The 22,623-nt window shown below is 41.3% G+C and overlaps 1 long non-coding RNA gene across 1 annotated transcript; it reads right to left on the reverse strand.

Moving 5' to 3' along the window:
• Positions 1 to 954: 954 nt before the first annotated feature.
• Positions 955 to 5,278, reverse strand: LOC145421260 (uncharacterized). The gene is made up of 2 exons (XR_013902593.1): positions 4,046 to 5,278; positions 955 to 2,272 (listed from the first exon to the last, which is right to left on the reverse strand). It is a non-coding gene; the product is annotated as an uncharacterized LOC145421260 (long non-coding RNA).
• Positions 5,279 to 22,623: the final 17,345 nt, after the last annotated feature.

Consider the following 22,623-nt stretch of genomic DNA (forward strand, 5'->3'; position numbering starts at 1 on the left):
GGATGCAGAAAAAGATTGGTTCACAGATGGATGTTGTTTCAGAACTGAAAGTGGAATGTTGAAGGCTGCATGGGCAATAGTGGAACAGACAGACATGAGATGGAAAACAGTGAAAGCAGAGCAGTTGACAGGACAACAGTCTGCACAGAGAGCTGAACTGAGAGCGGTGATTGAAGCCTTAAGGATGGGAAAGGGACAGAAAGTGAATATATACAGTGATTCAGCTTATGCTGTGGGAGCAGTGCATGTGGAGCTCAAGCAGTGGCTAAGAGCTGGTTTTTTGACAGCCAGCGGAAAGCCTATTAAACATGAGATAGAAATGAGGGAATTAGCGGAAGCACTGTTGTTACCTGTTAAGGTGGCAGTGGTAAAATGCAAAGGACACAGTGCCGGATTGGACTTAGTGGCATTAGGTAACAAACAGGCCGACTTAGTAGCTAAGCAGACAGCTGGTTACTTACCCTCCCTGATTATGGTAATGGACCCAGAAGCCACACCCCCTCCAGAAAGACCACCCATACAACTAGGCCTAGCCACAATCAGAGAGTTACAGGACAAAGCCAGCCCCCAGGAAAAATCATTATGGGTAACAAGAGGGGCCACAAACACAGATCTCTGGCGTGGCCCAGATGGAAGGCCCATTCTGCCGCCAGGGGTCAGACAGACAGCAATGGAAGAGGCACATGGCGTGGGGCATGTGGGACCTGCACAAATGATGAGAAACTTAGCCGTCTGGTGGCACCCTTATCTAAAAGACATGACAAAATACATGGTTAAAACCTGTAAGGAGTGCAACCAATTTGGAATCAAGCCCGCCTTCAAGCCAATAGCAGGGTACTTCCCCATCCCACTTTGCCCAGGGAAAGAAATAATCATTGATTACACAGACATGGTGGACAGAGTGGGTGGTTACAGGTACCTGCTGGTGGCTGTGGATGCATTTTCAGGTTGGCCAGAAGCCTGGCCGACAGCAAGTGAAAACAGTAGAACTGTGGTGAAGTGTCTGATTAATCATTATATACCACAGCATGGGTTTCCCGAGGTCATAAGGTCGGACAATGGTTCACATTTCAGGAACCACGATCTGCAGAGGGTTGAAGCCGCATTAGGTTTGAAACATAAGTTTGGCTCAGTTTACCACCCCCAGTCCCAGGGGAAAGTGGAAAGGATGAATCAAACTCTAAAAACTAAATTGGCTAAAATCTGTGCACAGACCAAATTAGATTGGGTTAAGGCATTGCCTCTTGCATTAATGTCCATAAGATGCTCAGTAAATCAAACCTCTGGTTACACTCCATTTGAGTTGGAGCATGGCAGGCCTTTTCCTGGCCCCTCCTCTCGCCTGTTAATGTCGGATGAAGCTGATTCAGACCTCGATCCGAGGACATATTATAACATGCTCCGCAGTTTTGTTGCCCAGTATTCCTCACAGGTCGCTGAAAGAAACCAGCAAGAGCTGAAAGAGGCGGCTACACCTGGAATGGACTACGTCCTCCTGAAAGTCACAAAGAGAAAGTGGGCTGAGCCTCGCTGGACAGGCCCTTACCGCATAACAGAGCGGACCTCCCACGCTGTCAGGCTCGAAGGTAAAGGTGACACCTGGTTTCATTACACACAGTGCGCTGCTGCCACCGAACCAGGAAGAACCTTGAAAGAGGTGCAGAAGGACCTGTCAGAAGGAGCTGCAACAGCATCACCAACCACTTGAGGGAGCCAAGACTCAACCTACAAGCCGGCTGGTTACAAAAGGGGGTGTTCTTCATACTGAACTAAACATTTTTTTATTTTTAACATCTTTTATGACTTTGCTTTTATATTGGCTTGAGTTTTTAAGATTTACATTTTACATTGCAATAGTTTTAACCGCTGAAAGCTCATTTAAAGTTGTGTCACTGATACTTTTTGTTGCTCTTTAACTCCTAGAACACGCCCTTGGCGAGGTGGGGGGAACTGGACCACCTTTCTGTGCCCTATCATCCTCTATTAGACGACATCCAAGCTAAGTAAACATGTCTTGGCCCTTTCCCCCTGAAATGACAGGCAGGCAAAGATGTTGCGTCTTTGTTTGCTTCCTGGCCCTGGGTCTCATTCCCATTGGCATAATCTTGATCTGTGAAGGGCCCCCGACACTTCTGACACCTTCAAGTTCAAAAGCTCCGCCCCCTTCTGACAGTCCCAATCTGACAAATGTAGCCCCTAGGGTCTTGCCCACCACTTCCTCTCCAGTTTTGCCCACGCCCGATCCAGTTAGAAAGAAACGAGACACGGTTACCTCCTGTACCCCAAGCACGACTAGAATGATTACTCTTTGTGTCCCCAACAATAAAAGTTGGGTAGTCGAAATAGATTTCGCTAGCTTCCCAGTCACTCCCGTCACCAAAGACCAAGGGGGGGATCTTTTTAACCTTGCAGTACATCTCTCCTCCTCAGTGTGGTATATAACCCTGGGAGGTTGGCATCAGTGGAAGTGGTCCAGTTTAGTGTCAGAAACGGACCTCGATTGGTCCAAGCACTCTAAGGGTCAGGCTTTGCACTGGAGAAACCAAAATATGCTCAGAATAGCAAAAAAACCGGATCTTTCAGGCTTAATTTTTACCCTAAAGGATCTGGCCTTGACCTCCTGTCAACAATTTATAATTGCCCCTTGGACTGATCGCACCGCCCTGTATTGGCAAATGGAAATATGCCCTAGCGTTGGTGCAGCTCCAAGCTCTGTAGTTAAAGATGATAACCCCACCTTTAATGGCCCCCCGGTGACATATACAAACGGGGGGAGAAACGGCCGAATACGCATTGTAGACACAAATAAAATGTCTAAAGATGACCTCTTCCAAATTCTAACCGGTATTTCTGGAGCAACAAACAACTGGTTACTACTAGCTGAACAAGCTGCTGACAAGACGGCTTCCGACTGCATAGTTTGTATGGGAGCCCGCCCCACTTTACGGGTGGTACCGGCGCCAGTCAATAGTGCATGCCTCCTGCATCTTATGAACAATACAAAACGAGGTCATTGCTCATATCTGGAAAACCACTTTCCTAAAACTCAACGCTCGGTCTCTAATAAACCACCTTTCTTTTCTTCAGATGTAGCTGTGAACAATTTCACTTGTATTAACCTGACTGGCAATGCAGTAAAACTAGGTAGCTTGAACTCTTCTTGGTGCACTGAGATGACGGTTATGAAACCAAACTTCCGACCTACGGCTAGGGCTGATTTGTGGTGGTGGTGTGGCAATAACAAGTTATATGATGGTTTCCCTCGGGATGCGTCAGGTCTTTGCGCTCTCATAACTCTTATTTTACCTGTTTTAGTCACTCCAGTAGATCTCTCTATAAAAGTACACGAAGTTGGCCTCCCATCTTCCTCTGAACGCCGCTCTAAACGTTCTCTAATCCCAGGTTCAGCTCATAATCCAACCTATATTGATGCTGTAGGTATACCCCGTGGGGTCCCCGATGAATATAAACTGCGAGACCAGGTTAAAGCAGGATGGGCCTCGATACTTTGGATGGTTGAAATAAATGCGAATGTAGACAGAATTAACTACATTCACTTTAATGTGCAACTGTTGGCTAATTACACTCGAGATGGTTTTGAAGCTGTGCATGCACAGTTATCTGCCACTTCCCTAATGGCTTTCCAAAACAGGGTCGCAACGGATTTTCTCCTCGCAGAAAAAGGCGGAGTCTGCAGCCTTTTTGGCCAGGAGTGCTGTACCTATATCCCCAATAACACAGCTCCTGATGGTTCCCTCACTAAAGCTATTACTGGTCTCACAGCTCTTACTGTTAAAATGAAGGAACACTCGGGCGTTGATACTGCCATGTGGGACTCTTGGCTTAACATGTTTGGCAAATATAGGGCCCTTGTAGCTTCCATACTAGTTTCCATCTCAGTTTTTGTTGCTATCCTAGTCACCTGCGGTTGCTGTTGTATTCCATGCATTCGATCCCTCTTCCAGAGACTGATTGTTACAGCTTTCACTCCTGAGGATAAGGATCTCGCCCGGCAGATGCCTTTATTGGCTAGTCAACTTCCCACCTCCTCGCCAACGGATGATGAAAACTCTGATCGTGAGGGTGACGAACATTATCGTCTTTCTCTTGTTTAAATGCTTCTAGAATGGTTGTTTCTCTGTGGTGTTTTGTATTAGGCTTGTTATTAATTGTTTCCCTCACCCACTTCCTCTTGAAGGATATATCTGGTTGAATTGTGTCTGGTCGGGTTGTGAGGGTTAAGCGATGTTCTCAGGGTCTCCGGACTTAAGCCTGAGCGAATGTGTACTCCCACCACTGGATATGAATTGTTTTATTCCACACCCCTTCCTCACGTTTTACCATATTCACTTTTGAATGTCCTTAGCAGTTACCGTTCTGAGTTTATTTTACGGTTGATTTATTCTTTCACATTTTCACGTTTATATCTCTCATTATTATAGTATACTCTGTACTCTCCACATTTTTATCATTACTTATGCTTTTTGGTTGCTGAGTTACAGGAACTGTTAATTTTGTGTCACTACCCTGGTTGCACTAACTCGTTGTATCCGTGTGTGCAGGACAGCTGTTACTGCTTTCATCGGGAACCGAGACTGCTTGCAGCCGACCCCTGGGCAGGGTGGTGCCTGGACTCTTTTCTCCTCATCTGCAATGACAGATAAAGACAAATGATAAGACCCGAGGAGTTTTTCGAGCCAGGCTTCGACACGTCTCTGTGTTCCTTTGAATGTTACTTATTTTTGTGTGTTGACCCATTTAAGATGGGTCAAAAGGGGGATTTGAAGAAAATATAATCTGATCAAACATTATTCAGCTTTAAATATTGTTCAGCTTTAAAGTTACTGTGCAACTGTGTAATAAAAATATGCGCTCACGACTTTGGCCTTGAGAGCGATAAGAAGCGATCGCCTCATTCTGCAGGTGCAAGATATCTGCAAGCGAAGAGACTAGAACACCCAAGGCCGCTTTCCTTTTATGGAGTTGTTTTTCTGCTAATGCAGCACTGTCCTCACAACCCCCTCCTGTAAGTTTTAGAGAATATATACCCATCCTCACAGCAAATATTAGGAATCTCCTGATGTGAGCTGTTTGAGAGGTTGTCTCTGTCTCAATAAAAGTTCACTGATTCCCCCATCTGCTGCAGGTGTCCGGTTGTCTTCATTCTCCGCCAGCCTGGTTAAGTCAATTCCTCCTTAACATCTAAAAGAACCTATTTAATGAAGGAAGACGGGTTCACTTTGTGTTTAATATTATTCTATTGCTGTTGTTTTTTTTATATCCTTCAGTCCCTTTTCTCCTGAAGTCCTCTATGTCCTCATAGAAGACGCGGCAGAAAAGTTTTTGCAAAAACCTTTACTGTGGGTGGAGAACAAAGAAAAATACTCTCTGGCATCTCTGGTATCCATCGACTCACCTCCAATGGCAAAACCTAAGAGCGTTTCTCCAGAAAAATGCTCTGCGAGCATTTCAGGCTCTCTTAAAGAGTCCTTTTAAGTATTAGAGATGGGTGTTGTGTCAAGGTCATCTTCTGATTTTAAGGAAATGTCCACTGACCTCTCCTTTTTGCTCTTTAAGACACTTCTTGTAAAATGTAAGTCTAAGACCATGCAATCTGTGGCTAAGGCCACAAGTACTTCAAGAGAAATACACACTCTCATCAACCATCTGACAGAGTTGATACAGCCTGAACTCAGCAGCACAGAGTCCGCCATAAATCTGATAAATGACAAGAATCAGTTCATTAAGAAAATGGCCAAATCCCTCATCAAGGAGTTTGGCTCCTCAGACAATGTCTTAAATGCTGCGATGTCAAATGATTCATCTTTTGACAAGGCTGTGATAAGTCATTTGAAATTCGGGCTCCCCAGTCCTCCAGAAAAGTCCAAAATTTCCAGGTTTTTTTCAGCAGTGTTAAAAGCTTTTTCAAAACCCTTTACGTGCTGCTTTAAAGGGCAGCAATGATTACATGACATTTTTGCCTTTTTCCTGCTGCCTTGCTTCTTTTAAAATCTTGAAGCAGAATTTTAGCACCAAATCCATTTCCATCGCCCCCAACCAGTCACAGCGGATGGCTGCCCCTTTCTGAGCCTGGTTCCGTTGGAAGTTTCTTCCTGTCAGAAGGGAGTTTTTCTTCCCCACTGTCGCCTTGTGCTTGCTCAAAGGGGGATCATTTGATTGTTGGGCTTCTCTGTAGTACTGTATTGTTTTTACCTTACAGTACAAACAGGGAAGAAACTTGTGATTTGGCGCTTTATTTAAGATATATATCATATACAAAATATCGTATATATCAAATAAAACAATAATATCAAATAAAAACATTCAGACTGTTGTCTTGTTTTTCTATGTTGTCAAATATGTAACAAGTTGAGTGTGTGCATTCTGGTCATTAGCATTTTTGGTTTTTTCATTTTTAATGTATTCGAGCTGAATTCGGGGTGCGAGGTAGTTGCTTACTACAGCATGTTTGTATAGACACTATGGAGTTCTGAGCTACTAGGAAGTAGGAAGAGGCTGACTTAATCACCCCTCCCTCCTACCACACATACAAGATTGATTTAAATTTGTAGGATCTGATCTCTTTCAGAACCCAGCTTTGCTCTCAGGAGGTAGGAGTTAGTCTGAAACTTCAAAATGAGGTGGCCAGCTCTCTTCCATGTGTGTGACATAAGCGACTGAATCTGACAAAAAACTTGAATATTTTTCTGTCCTTTGAACATCCAATACGTACAAATAGAATAGAATAATGCTTTAAATGTCCCACAAGGGGAAATTTGGTTGTATAAGCGGCAAAAAGAAACAAAAATACACACAGAACAGAAAGACAATTTTTACATATTTTACATACAAACCCAGGTTGTAGTGTGCAAACAGAGCAAGATACTGAAAGATGTTTACATATTTAGAATATTTTGAAAAGTGCAGGTTGTGTATTGTACCTGTATATTAAAAAGTGGTATGGCAATTTAGAAATAGAAATATATAGATATATAGAAATAGTATGATTTAGTAGAAATACTATGTTTTAGCACAAATATTATAAAAAGCAGAAATACTGTACTATGATTTGGTAGAAATACTATGTTTTAGCACAAATACTATAAAAAGCAGAAATATTATAATTTAGCAGAAATACTATATTAAGCACAAATCCTATAAAAAGCAGAAATATTTTAATTTAGAAGAAATACAATATTAAGCACAAATCCTATAAAAAGCAGAAATACAATATTAAGCACAAATACTATAAAAAGCAGAAATACTATATTAAGCACAAATACTATAAAAAGCAGAAATTTAAGCACAAATCCCATAAAAAGCAGAAATACTATATTAAGCATAAATACTATAAAAAGCAGAAATACTATATTAAGCACAAATACTATAAAAAGCAGAAATACTATATTAAGCACAAATACTATAAAAAGCAGAAATACTATATTAAGCGTAAATACTATAAAAAGCAGAAATACTATATTAAGCACAAATACTATAAAAAGCAGAAATACTATATTAAGCACAAATCCTATAAAAAGCAGAAATACTATATTAAGCGTAAATACTATAAAAAGCAGAAATACTATATTAAGCACAAATACTATAAAAAGCAGAAATACAATATTAAGCACAAATACTATAAAAAGCAGAAATACTATACTAAGCACAAATCCTATAAAAAGCAGAAATAATATATTAAGCACAAGTCCTATAAAAAGCAGAAATAATATATTAAGCACAAATCCTATAAAAAGCAGAAATACAATATTAAGCACAAATACTATAAAAAGCAGAAATACTATATTAAGCACAAATACTATAAAAAGTAGAAATTTAAGCACAAATACTATAAAAGGCAGAAATACAATATTAAGCACAAGTCCTATAAAAAGCAGAAATACTATACTAAGCACAAATCCTATAAAAAGCAGAAATACTATATTAAGCAAAAATCCTATAAAAAGCAGAAATACAATATTAAGCACAAATACTATAAAAAGCAGAAATACAATATTAAGCACAAATACTATAAAAAGCAGAAATACAATATTAAGCACAAATACTATAAAAAGCAGAAACACTATATTAAAAGCACAAATCCTATAAAAAGCAGAAATATTATATTATAGCAGAAATACTATATTAAGCACAAATCCTATAAAAAGCAGAAATATTATAATTTAGAAGAAATACAATATTAAGCATAAATCCTATAAAAAGCAGAAATACAATATTAAGCACAAATACTATAAAAAGCAGAAATACTATATTAAAAGCACAAATCCTATAAAAAGCAGAAATATTATAATTTAGAAGAAATACAATATTAAGCACAAATCCTATAAAAAGCAAAAATACTATACTATGATTTGGTAGAAAAACTATAATTAATCAGAAATACTATATTTGGCAGAAATACTATATTAAGCACAAATCCTATAAAAAGCAGAAATATTATAATTTAGAAGAAATACAATATTAAGCACAAATCCTATAAAAAGCAAAAATACTGTACTATGATTTGGTAGAAAAACTATAATTAATCAGAAATACTATATTTGGCAGAAATACTATATTTAGCACACATCTTATAAAATAGCAGAAATAGTATGATTTAGCACAATAGTAATAACTTAAACAGAAAAATTGGAAAAGCAAAATGGACAGCTGAAAAAATGCTGAACATGCTGAGGGTACCTCAAATATACTTGTTAAATGAAAAAAATCAGCCAAAAAAAATATATAACAGCCACACAATAACAAATATGTACACATAAGGAAACACACATGCACAGAGAGACACACACACAAGATCCAATTCAGTCAACCATTCTAAATATATTGAATTTAAATCTTACAATGACATCATACCATTAAAAGGCTTTCTCTCTCTCTGTCTCACACACACACACACACACACACACACACACACACACACACACACACACACACACACACAGGGAGAGAGAAGTACGTTTCTACCTCAGTCAAGCAGACTGGGAGCTGCTGAATTTGAATCCACCAATCAGAGAGGCTGTGTACTTTTTCCCGCCAAAACAGGTGCACGCAGCACAGAGAGACACAGGATTTTTGCAATCTATTTCTCATAGTGAGGACTCCCCTCAAACAAATGGCCATAATTTCCTAACCGTAGGGGCTAGAACGGTCATTCTTAGACCGTTTTGTTCAGAAGAAATGGGGGAATTTTCCAGTGTTGACAATTTATCATTAAAATATGAATTATTAAAGATATTTGACTTGTAATGCACCATAACTGAGTAGAGGCGAAGCAAAAACTGCCTTGACTTGCCCTCAAACAACGCTTTCTAACTCTAAATCTATTTGGAGTATCAATATCATTCTTTCACCGTAAGAGACAGCAGGCTTTGGTGAACAGTCATGGAAATTTTCAGGTCTCTGTGGAAAGCCAACAAAAAGTTATGACGAGAGAAAAAAGTGGTTCATTTCCAGAGTTTGAAATCTGAAGAAATCTGAGCGAAGGACGAATTTCCTACCCTCAAACAAGTCTAATTCATTTCAGAACGGTAATAGGTGAGAAAGAAATTCTTGAATTGTGAGTGTCAGGAGTGTCTGAAGATATACTGGGACAAGCCTCATGTCTTAACTTTGTTTCATTAAGGAGATATGACGATTCGAATATGCCTCTCATTACAGAAATCAAGCGGTGATTTTGAACAAACTCTCCATTGACTTTCTATGGAGAGTTTTCCGACTTTGTGTTGGTCTGAGGAGATTTGCAAAAATTCTATAAGTCCCACAACAATGATAGTGACATTTCCTGAAGGCCAGCAAAAATACCTACATTTTGATGTATAATTTGTGGAAGTTGAGTGAAAATTGAGCCAGTAGCGAGAAGTTGTTCGGACATGAAGAGAAGACTGCAAAACCTTCAGTGGCACACTGGAAGCCAAGAGCATAGCAACCATAACAACGCATGTATTTTGTGAAAAATCACAATTTTGCAACTCAAAACTTTAAGAGGGATAAAAGTAAAACGGTAAAAGATTTGAAAAAGCTGATTTATACCTGAATAGCCCAATAATTTGAGAACATTTTAAAGTTTGAATGGTTGTTCTACCTGAAAATATGAGGAAGTAGTTAAGTTTCAAAAACAAGCAAATTTTAGCAGAATTGCAGAAGTTTCCCATTCATTTAAAATTAAAGGAAAAAAGCTTAATATTTTAAAAAGTATAATAGTGAAAAATACCAAAAGATATAGCCATCATTAGCAGAAATACCAGAATAGTTTAAAATTTGAACGGTGAAGATAGCACAAAAATTGTGGAAGTAGATCCACGGTCAAAAGTGTACGGAGACACCAAGAAGGAACTCAATAAGTTAGTGTATATATAGACTGAGAGAAGTAATGTGCAAGTTATAACAGCAGAAGTTGTCACAGCACTGATGTAAACCTCTATGTTTGTTGGGAGCAGTTTTGATTGTGCAGTCTGACAGCTGTAGAGAGGAAGGACCTGGGGAAACGCTCCTTCAAGCATCTAGGATGCAGCAGTCTGTCACTGAAGGAGCTCTGCAGTCCAGCAACATTTACATGCACGGGGTGGGAGACTCTGTCCATCAGAGAAGTTATTTTGGCCAGTCCTTCTGTCTCCCACCACCTGCACCGGATCCAGGGTGCATGCCAGCACAGTTCCCTGTGGGGCCCCTGTACTGCATATGAGTATGTATGTATGTATTGTAGAATTCAACTAGGTGCAATATGTCAGTGAGTGCAGAATTTAGGAGAATCACAAGAATCCATTTGCAGTCCAAGTTCTTCCCCCCTGTTGGACAGTCATTCTGCGATCCTTATGAATGTGTTTGCAAAGAATCAGATCTTAGTGAACTCTGGCTCAAGGTCAGGGGTCAGAGGTCAAGTTGTCTGAAAATCTTGTAAATGTGATAACTTTAGAACAAGATGATGTAGAATTTTGAAATTGATACCATAGGTGTATCTATTATGAGGCTGAGTGGGACGATTGGTCAGTATCAGTAGCTATGTGCATGACTAGTTTTATTTCATGTAGTAAATCTTTACATTGTAGACTTTCAACCTGGGGCCTCATACACAACACCAACCTGTCTACGTGGTTCTTCTTCAGCTATCTGAGAATTTTTATGGGAAGTGTATTTTTCTGGTATTTTCTTAGCCTCATCTATTTTTTAAAAAGCACATAAAAAGGAGGAAGCAGGGGAAATGGGTGAGGGTGAGCATCTGAGTGACTTTAATCCAAATTGCGATGCTTAGGCGACTTGACCCAGGCAGCTCTAAACGAGCAAAGCCTGCTTTCATAAAGACATAACAGTGTGAAAAAGTGTTCATCAATCCCTCCTTTCCTTTTCACATTTTGCTAGAAAAACGGAAAATTTATGCAGTAATTTACTGAAACGTGTATAAAAATACGTGGAGGCACAACACACTGCTCCAGTAATGTTTAGGTCCGGTCGTTACTGAAACATTGTGTTTTTCTAAATAATGGCATTCTATTCTATTCTATCTAGCTATGCTTTTCCTACATTTGCTGTGTCTTTGGGATTGTTGTCATGCTGAAAAATGAGGCCATTGTCATTAAGATGACCAATTTCCAGATGGTATTGCAGATGGAATAAACAAAGAATTCAAGTGCGTTTCATTAAAGCTGGTTTGACGGTTTGACCAGCTTTGATTATGACTGACATGCAGATACTTTTGGGTGTCTTCACTCATTCAGGAACCTTCCTAAACAAAGTTGATTTTTAGCAATGGTACTGCTACCTGGATGTAGGCCAGGCTTCTCTCAGAAGAGATGTTTGGTTTGCGAGTGCTTCTTCAGCTTGGGAATTAGCCAACTTCTGCTGATAAATGACCCACTCAGACTGAGGGTGATGGTTTCCTTTTTCTGTATTTGGTGCCAAATGGAAAAAATGGTATATAGGTTCACTATGAGGCAAAAAACAAACAAAAAACCCCCAAACCACACGCAACAATGTATCACTTCCAGCGTGTTTTAAACGAAAAACCAGAACGGATTATGTTTTCATCACAACTGTGTTCCAGCCAGGTGAGGAGAGCTACCTTCGTCATGCTTCCCTAACCTATTAATCTCGGTTTCGTACACCTTTCAGCAAAAGAAGCATCACATTGAAGCTACTTTGAATGCATCGTGTACCTGAATATTGTTGCTTATTTGCTGGATGAATTACTTGCAAGATGACATGAAAAAACAAACAAAAAAAAGGCATAATTTCCTGTGGTCGACTAATCCATTAAGCCTTCCGGGAGGCATGTAATCAGATAGAATCTAAGCTCTGTAGTGGTGCAGAGTGAGCATGTGCACAGAGCGCTATGTTAAAGTATAAAATATATCACATACCAAACGTGCCCCACATTCTAAGGTTTTCTTGGATCAATCCAGAATTTTCCATAAAATATTCTGAGCTCTCCTCACAGATTTATCTGCTTCCAACCACGGATTGAAATAACATGACTGAGCTTTAAGATGTTCTGGATTCAAAGCAACATCCCGGTGCATCACAGGTGTCTCTTTCAGCTTCTCCTACCACGGATTTGTTAACCGTTTGCACAAACCTTCACAGCCCTGCCAAGCATCCTTTGCTTATCCAGCAAAGCTCAGAAGCTGTCTCCTGCTAATTTATCCAGAAAGATGCACAACAACAGCGTGGAAGCAAGCTGCTGAATGCCGATGTTAGGCAGCCTACCAGCTCTTATTACAAAGTCTTCCGCAACATGTTATTTATTTCTGTATTTGATGTTCATTTTCTTGTTGGCTTTGATTAGAGCAGGGACGCAATAAACTACTTCCATTCTTCCTGAGTCAGTCTTGACTAAACAGTTTCTAAAATGTCAGGACACATACACCACCACCCGTCTTTCCAGTAATATAAGGGATATAAGATGGCGCCGGTGAGGTCGGCTGCCGTCACGACTGCTCCGACCACTTTTTCTTTGTCTTTGCTTTTTAAGTTAGTTTTCAGCGTTTCTAAATCGGCAAAATCATCACCATTGGGTACATTAGGTATGACAGTGACACTCTTGTTTCTATTGGTATACAATGTACTCACAATTCGAAGTTTTTAACTCCGGATCCGAGCTGGCCGAGTGAGATCTCGAGGGAGAACAAAGGGAAGCGGCGGCGGCCTAGAGGGAAGTGAGCCGGCGTCAGGAACAGGCTGAGAGCTCGTGCACACCGCACACCTCTGCCTAGCATCCTGCTCGCCAACGTCCAGTCACTGGAGAACAAGCTTGATGACCTCAGGGCCAGGATAAAGTTCCAGAGAGACATTCGGGACTGCAATCTCCTCTGCTTCACCGAGACATGGCTGAACCCAGCGGTGCCGGACCACGCCATCCAGCCGGCCGAGTTCTTCTCAGTTCACCGCATGGACAGGACACGGGACTCGGGGAAGTCAAGGGGAGGCGGCGTGTGTTTAATGGTGAACAACAACTGGTGCAACAGTGCGAACGTTGTTCCTCTCACACGCTCCTGCACACCAAATCTGGAACTACTGTCCATCATGTGTCGTCCTTTTTATCTACCTCGGGAATTTACATCGGTCATTGTAAGTGCCGTTTATATTCCACCACAAGCGGACACGGTCACCACCTTATGCGAGCTGCATGAGGCACTCACACAGCACCAGACACAACACCGGGACGCTGCGCTTATTGTGACGGGGGACTTTAATAGCGCCAACCTCAAACGCGCAGCGCCGAACTTTTATCAACACATCACCTGCCCCACCAGGGGTGAAAGGACACTGGACCACTGCTACACTACGGTCAAGGACGGCTACAAGGCACAATCCCGCCCCCCGTTTGGCAAATCTGATCACGCCGCCATCTTCCTCATGCCAAAATACAAACAAAGGCTGAAACAGGAAGTTCCGGTTCAGAGGAAGGTCGCGCGCTGGACGGATCAATCGGTGGCCGCGTTACAGGACGCACTCGATGACGCAGACTGGGGCATGTTCAGAAACAGCTCCGACGATGACGTCAACGTGTTTACGGAAGCGGTTGTGGGATTCATCGGGAAACTAGCGGATGATACCGTGGAGACAAAGACTATCACAACGTTTCCCAACCAGAAGCCGTGGGTGGATAAAACCATCCGCGACGCTCTGAGATCCCGCACCGCTGCCTACAACACGGGACTCATGACGGGGGACATGGACCCGTACAAAGCCGCAGACAGGAAGATACTGCCAGCACCGGAAACGTGCTCGTCATCTCCGAGCATGAAGTAAGGAGAGCCTTCAAGAGAGTGAACACCAGGAAAGCAGCAGGACCAGACGGCATCCCAGGTCGTATCCTCAGAGACTGCGCATACCAGCTAGCTCCTGTGTTCACTGAGATATTCAACATCTCTTTATCTCAGTCGGTGATCCCCACATGCTTCAAAGAGTCCATCATTGTTCCTGTCCCGAAGAAACCCCACCCTGCTTCTCTCAATGACTATCGCCCTGTAGCCCTCACCTCAGTAGTGATGAAGTGCTTTGAATGCCTGGTCAGAGACTTCATCATTTCTTCACTACCAGACACACTGGACCCACTACAGTTCGCTTACCGTCCAAATCGTTCCACAGACGATGCCATCTCTCATCTCCTCCACACATCACTCACTCACTTGGACACTAGAAGGGGGAATTATGTTAAAATGCTCTTCATAGACTACAGCTCTGCATTTAACACCATAATTCCCTCCACACTCACCACCAAGCTGGAGCATCTGGGACTCAGCTCATCTATGTGTCAGTGGATCTCCAACTTCCTAACTGGCAGACCACAGGCAGTAAGGATGGGCGGACATGTCTCAGCCTCCACCACTCTCAGCACTGGAGCCCCCCAGGGGTGTGTTCTGAGCCCCCTGCTGTACTCTTTGTACACATATGACTGTGTGGCCACTACCAGCTCCACCACCATCATCAAGTTTGCTGACGACACCGTCGTGGTGGGCCTGATCTCTGATAACAACGAGACGGCCTACCTGAAGGAGATTAGGAATCTGGAGAACTGGTGCCAGAGGAACAACCTCCTTCTAAACGTCAGTAAGACAAAGGAGCTGATAGTGGACTTCAGCACTAAGCAGGAGAGGAACTACCAGACCCCCGTCATCAACGAGTGCCCAGTGGAGAGAGTGGACAGCTTCAAATACCTCGGAGTTCACATCACGCAGGACCTGTCATGGTCCTGTCACATCAACACCGTGGTGAAAAAGGCCCGACAGCGTCTCTACCACCTCAGACGCTTGAGAGACTTCCAACTGCCCTCCAAGGTGCTCAGGAACTTTTACTCGTGCACCATAGAGAGCATCCTGGCGGGAAACATCTTAACCTGGTTCGGGAACAGCACCATGCAGGACAGACGAGCTCTAGAGAGGGTTGTGCGGTCAGCTGAGCGCACCATCCGCTCCGAGCTCCCTGACCTGCACTCAATCTACAGCAGGCGGTGCTGGACCAAGGCCAGGAAGATCGTGAAGGACCTCAGCCATCCCAACAACAGACTGTTCTCTCTGCTGAGGTCAGGAAAGCGATTCCGCTCCCTGAAGACCAACACAGAGAGACTGAGGAGGAGCTTCTTCCCGCAGGCGATACGGTCTCTCAATCACACCACCACACAGTACTGACCCACACATATGGTTCTTACACACACACTGGACTTTCTGGACTTTGGTTTTGCACAACACTGGTCACTATATTCTTCATTTCCGGTTAATACTTGTACAGTTGCTGTTATTGTGTATATATTTATTTATATTTAGATTTCTTCATACATTCTTATATAGTTCTATATTGTGTATTTTGTTGTACAGTTATTTTATTTTCAACTTTAATTTATATATTTTATCTTATTCTTCCCAGTTAAATTTACCCTTCATTCTAATTTGTGTTGTACAGTTATTTCATTTTTAACCTTAATTTATATTTTATTCCTTCCTAGTTAAATTTACCCCTTTTAATTTTTCATATTTATTTCCTATCTTATTCATAGCCTTTTCCTTTTTTGTTTTCTTTAGGTCACGAGCAGTTGTCCAAGCATTTCACTACATATCGTACTGTGTATGACTGTGTACGTGACAAATAAAAATTTGAATTTGAATTTAATAAAAAATGTAATGGCTCATAAGGGCCAGAAAATCTTTAAAAGTAAGAGGCTGAAATTAGTCAAGTATGCTAATTGTGAAATAAATATCATTTAAACAATCAGTTGATCATTTGGTTTCACCGACTGCTTCACTTCCTAGATATTCCATGATCAGCTGTAAGTGGGATTACTCCAAAGTGGAAGTTTTTAGGGTCACTGAGGGCTGAGCATATGCAGAGCACAGTAAAGGTGCCGACATTGCATGTTGCATTTAATTGTTTATAGATGCACTTGAGAGAGCATTGAAGTGACTCCAGAATTAAAATGACAGTTTACATTTTCAGGGTTTGCCATTGCTCTCAATTGGCTTTTTGCTAATTGAATGCTGTATACAATAAAGACAACAATATGTGACCGTTACGTGACAGAAGCCTGTGCATTTTCCTTTTACTGCTGATTGCTAAACAAAAATATTCATTAAAGTCCTAGAAGTAAAACCCGTGGCCCCTTTGGAGTGCACAAGAAATTCCATTATCCAGGAATTGTGGTGGTTTGGAAGCTTTCGCAACACTGGAAACTCATTTACAGTGTTTCTCCATGCACTGCATCCTAATATATATATAAAAACACCTGATATCACCCCCCCACCTTTTTTTATTGAGCTGATTTTAAAAAACCACAAACAAATTTAAAGGTTCATTTTCATCCGACCTCTTTTTATTAAGCAAAGTATCAGAATGGACTGCAATTAGTTGTTTCACAACTAAAACAAAACCCAAAGATGACTGAGGGGACGTAAAGAACATTTTAGTACTGTTTGAAAGTACTTGCATCTACATCAGAGTATGAAAAGTAGGTGGGTAAAAATGCGACTCACATTTGTTGCGTGCGTGTGCGCGCGCCGGATGACTGTATGCCAGTGGATGTGACATTGTTGAGAGAAGTAAGACATAATGAAGTTAAGCAACCTTGTACTGAAAGTAGTTTAAAAGCACCTCGGACTCCATGTGCTCGAGATGTGATAACTATGTCACAGCAATTTAAAAAATGTGTTATCAATGGTTACATAACAATCAAGATAACTTAAAGCCATAATTTTTTTTTTTTTTTAAAAAGTATAAATGGTAAATGGCCTGTATTTATATAGCGCTTTACTAGTCCCTAAGGACCCCAAAGCGCTTTACATATCCAGTCATCCACCCATTCACACACACATTCGCACACTGGTGATAGTAGTATAGTAGTGATAGTATATATTAGCCCTCAAAAATCAGCTGTCTATATGTTGAGCCGCCCAGTTGAAATTAATTAAAAACAAGACTGGCCTGAAGTAATGCAAAAACAAACTATTAGTAATGGACAAAAACTAAAGAAAGCATGGTCCTAAACATGTTTTAACAAAACCTGCTTAAAAAAATTTAAATGGAAATCAAGACACACGGTAACCCGTGTAGCACTGTTTGCTAATTCTACCATTGGTCATATTTCTTTAAAAAGAACATTCACAAGCATATCGAGTTAATTGATCTCTACGGTACATATCTGGAGAGTAAGATATAAAAAATCTCACTTTTTGGGGCTCTTGCTCTGAACAGATCAGCCACTGATGAAAGAAATGACATCACTGCCCCTCTGTGTTCATAACTGAGAACTGCACTGCAGCGCCATGAATTCTAAACGTCTAGATTCAGTTTTTCCACAACAAACACAAATTTATGGAGACAAATAAATCACTTATCCTGGATCATGCTCAGCACGAGGTATAGTGTCACTTTGGTATGAGTTCAACTTCACTCACCCATCAGACTATGTGTGCACATGTACACAGGTCCATAAGTAATTTGGTTTGATTAATTAAGATGTGCAATGCAGAATTTCAGCTTTAAGTGTTTAAGAATTACACCCTGAATTTGGATACAGCCTGTGAGTGCCTGTTATGGGCTTTTATAGGGCTTTGGAGCGTGATGTCACGGGGGTGGGCGTGGAAAGGATTTTGGGGGTCTAAACAAAGCACAAGCGAAAAAGGAGCGAAGGCACACACGACAGCCATGGTTCGTTCTTGCTGTGTGGTCGGCTGCAATGTTCGATCGCACGACCGGCAAGAGAATAAGCTTGAAAAGGGTTTGTCTTTTCATTCTTTCCCAACCTGGAAGCAACATGAGGCAGCTCGTGTATCGATGTTACCAAACGAAGGCGTCTAGCCTGGATAGCAGCTGTGAGACGAGCTGATATCCAGTTCTCTTCCATCTCCAAATATCTGTTGGTGCTCCAGACATTTTCATTCCAGTAAGTTCTAAATATGTTCATATCACTCTTTATAGCCTATTAGTTTTATTTTCGATGCGCTCTGAGCTCATAGCAAATTAGAACAAACATCCTACTGAGTGATTTTGCAGAACTACCTTCTATCTATAGAGTTGCTAATTATTTGGCATTATTGCAGCAAACCAGCCAATGAAATGGATGAAACATCGTGACTGGGTTGCAGCGCTACACAAGGGACCTGCTTCAAACACACCACCATGCCAATCAGATTACTTCTTCCATGTGAGGGTGAAGAGGTGACCCTTCTGGATAAGATGGTGAAGGTTTGGTGAACAGTGTGGTAGTAAAACCAGGGAAAAATGAAACCTGCTCCTGTTAAATATTCTTAAGTCTTTTGCTGTATAAATAGCGGTATTTTTTCAAAAGATACAGTAAATAAAGTAATGTTAGTAGTGGGTGATATCATGTAAACACTCATGATTTTATGGAAACATTTTGTCATTTGTAAACTATAAAAGCAGCTGGGATTTTTCTTTTTGGAGGACGGCTCCTTTTACCTTTCAATACGGATGGTCTGTTTATGTTTTGATCAAGAGCCTTTTTTGGGCAGCTGAAGAGGAGAAGTCTATGTTATGGCCAACCACTGACTGTATCTTGGTCACATTACCCAGCAAAACCCAGTATGCAGGTTCATCTGTAACAGTCCTTGTGCCACAGATCAACACTGTTGCTTCTACATTAAACAGAAGAGCAGTGGCATGGGTGCAGGTCTCCGCGACTCCGGCCTTACAGGTGCAGTGGGCGGCTTCAACCTTCCCTGTGATGCTCACTGTGACCCGTGGCTGCAATGCTGGTTCATTCAGTCTTTGAGTGCAGGACCTGAAACACACACAGACAAAGTTCATTTAAAGACAAGAACTATGAGCCAAGGCCGACATAAATGTGTTTTATCTACTTCATCATAAATGTAACAAAGTGTTTAGAAAGTTAGCACATACATGTAATTTTTCATTTCTTTATGTGTCCATCGCTGCATGTTATATTCTAAACCTGCCTGTTCTCTGTCAGAAACCTGCCTGCAGAAAATGAACTTAAAGTATGTAATGTGTAATGTAATCACTTTAGAGATGGAGAAAGCATAAAGTGACAATTATGAATCCCTTAATATGATAAGGAGATTCTGCAGGTCATTAATCAATGTATAAAATTAAAATAAAATGTATTTTTAGTGACACAAGATACAAATATGGAAGCAAGATGTATAATTAGAATTATTTATAATAAATATGAATAAATCATTGCAATTTCTTTAACCATAAAGAATAACTAAATCCTTCAGGACAATGTCACATCAATGCACTGAACTCACTATGTTATCCACCTAACAGCCTCCACATGTTCTCACTGTAATTTCCCCTCATGAATGAATTTATGCTGCACTAATGTGAATGTTTGCAGGGAAATCAAACGCATTTCACTCGCAGTACTCGAGCTGACTTACCTTTGTTTGAATGACGACTTGTACGCGCTGATTCCACAGATAAGGTACGAAAATATGTCAGGCTACGTCAATAGCAGTTGGTCTTCAGGGTTTCTACTCCACGGCCGTATTTCATACGGCTCCACATTTCCAATGCACGCTATTTTCTGCAAGTACCGCTGCTTCCCCTCTGAACGAAATCGGTCTCTATACAGTCCATTCTCTTTTGAGCTGCTTTTAAGCATCTTGTAATCGTCTTCCAACACAGTGTGTTTGTTTTGATTCGTAGACCCCACAATGCATTGCGGCGTGACGTCAACCTTATATATATGTGAGGCGTCTGCGCATGCGTAGCTCGTGACGTCACTGAAAGGAAATTCGATTGGCTATGATGTGCTGCAACGTCACATAGGCAAGAGGCTATAAATATCCCTCAGACATTTAGACATGCTCATTTGTTGGCACATGTTGAACAGTCGGCGCTCTCTCAGGAAACGTCTCACGCTTTTAACACAAACCAAGAAAATAACATTTGTGACTGCAATGTATGAAAATTCAGATCAGGAGGGGGAAGAAATTGAGCTTCCAGAAGGATCAGGTGTAGCAAAAGAAGGTGAAATAACTGCTGAAACAGAAAGTGTCCGAGCTCTAAACCCTGTAGAACAGGCTGTAGTTGACGTCATCCATGAGATATTTGGTGAAATGGATTCAACAAAGAACAAAGAAAAATACTCTCTGGCATCCATCGACTCACCTCCAATGGCAGAACCTAAGAGCGTTTCTCCAGAAAAATGGTCTCTGGTATCCATCGACTCACCTCCAATGGCAGAACCTAAGAGCGTTTCTCCAGAAAAATGGTCTCTGGCATCCATCGACTCACCTCCAATGGCAGAACCTAAGAGCGTTTCTCCAGAAAAATGGTCTCTGGCATCCATCGACTCACCTCCAATGGCAGAACCTAAGAGCGTTTCTCCAGAAAAATGGTCTCTGGTATCCATCGACTCACCTCCAATGGCAGAACCTAAGAGCGTTTCTCCAGAAAAATGGTCTCTGGTATCCATCGACTCACCTCCAATGGCAGAACCTAAGAGCGTTTTTCCAGAAAAATGCTCTCTGGTATCCATCGACTCACCTCCAATGGCAGAACCTAAGAGCGTTTCTCCAGAAAAATGGTCTCTGGCATCCATCGACTCACCTCCAATGGCAGAACCTAAGAGCGTTTCTCCAGAAAAATGGTCTCTGGTATCCATCGACTCACCTCCAATGGCAGAACCTAAGAGCGTTTCTCCAGAAAAATGGTCTCTGGTATCCATCGACTCACCTCCAATGGCAGAACCTAAGAGCGTTTTTCCAGAAAAATGCTCTCTGGTATCCATCGACTCACCTCCAATGGCAGAACCTAAGAGCGTTTCTCCAGAAAAATGGTCTCTGGCATCCATCGACTCACCTCCAATGGCAGAACCTAAGAGCGTTTCTCCAGAAAAATGGTCTCTGGTATCCATCGACTCACCTCCAATGGCAGAACCTAAGAGCGTTTCTCCAGAAAAATGCTCTGCGAGCATTTCAGGCTCTCTTAAAGATTCCTTTGAAGTATTAGAGATGGGTGTTGTGTCAAGGTCATCTTCTGATTTTAAGGAAATGTCCACTGACCTCTCCTTTTTGCTCTTTAAGACACTTCTTGTAAAATGTAAGTCTAAGACCATGCAATCTGTGGCTAAGACCACAAGTACTTCAAGAGAAATACACACTCTCATCAACCATCTGACAGAGTTGATACAGCCTGAACTCAGCAGCACAGAGTCCGCCATAAATCTGATAAATGACAAGAATCAGTTCATTAAGAAAATGGCCAAATCCCTCATCAAGGAGTTTGGCTCCTCAGACAATGTCTTAAATGCTGCGATGTCAAATGATTCATCTTTTGACAAGGCTGTGATAAGTCATTTGAAATTCGGGCTCCCCAGTCCTCCAGAAAAGTCCAAAATTTCCAGGTTTTTTTCAGCAGTGTTAAAAGCTTTTTCAAAACCCTTTACGTGCTGCTTTAAAGGGCAGCAATGATTACATGACATTTTTGCCTTTTTCCTGCTGCCTTGCTTCTTTTAAAATCTTGAAGCAGAATTTTAGCACCAAATCCATTTCCATCGCCCCCAACCAGTCACAGCGGATGGCTGCCCCTTTCTGAGCCTGGTTCCGTTGGAAGTTTCTTCCTGTCAGAAGGGAGTTTTTCTTCCCCACTGTCGCCTTGTGCTTGCTCAAAGGGGGATCATTTGATTGTTGGGCTTCTCTGTAGTACTGTATTGTTTTTACCTTACAGTACAAACAGGGAAGAAACTTGTGATTTGGCGCTTTATTTAAGATATATATCATATACAAAATATCGTATATATCAAATAAAACAATAATATCAAATAAAAACATTCAGACTGTTGTCTTGTTTTTCTATGTTGTCAAATATGTAACAAGTTGAGTGTGTGCATTCTGGTCATTAGCATTTTTGGTTTTTTCATTTTTAATGTATTCGAGCTGAATTCGGGGTGCGAGGTAGTTGCTTACTACAGCATGTTTGTATAGACACTATGGAGTTCTGAGCTACTAGGAAGTAGGAAGAGGCTGACTTAACCACCCCTCCCTCCTACCACACATACAAGATTGATTTAAATTTGTAGGATCTGATCTCTTTCAGAACCCAGCTTTGCTCTCAGGAGGTAGGAGTTAGTCTGAAACTTCAAAATGAGGTGGCCAGCTCTCTTCCATGTGTGTGACATAAGCGACTGAATCT

This window comes from Astatotilapia calliptera, chromosome 17 (assembly GCF_964374335.1).
Source record: "Astatotilapia calliptera chromosome 17, fAstCal68.1, whole genome shotgun sequence".
Lineage (NCBI taxonomy): Eukaryota > Metazoa > Chordata > Actinopteri > Cichliformes > Cichlidae > Astatotilapia > Astatotilapia calliptera.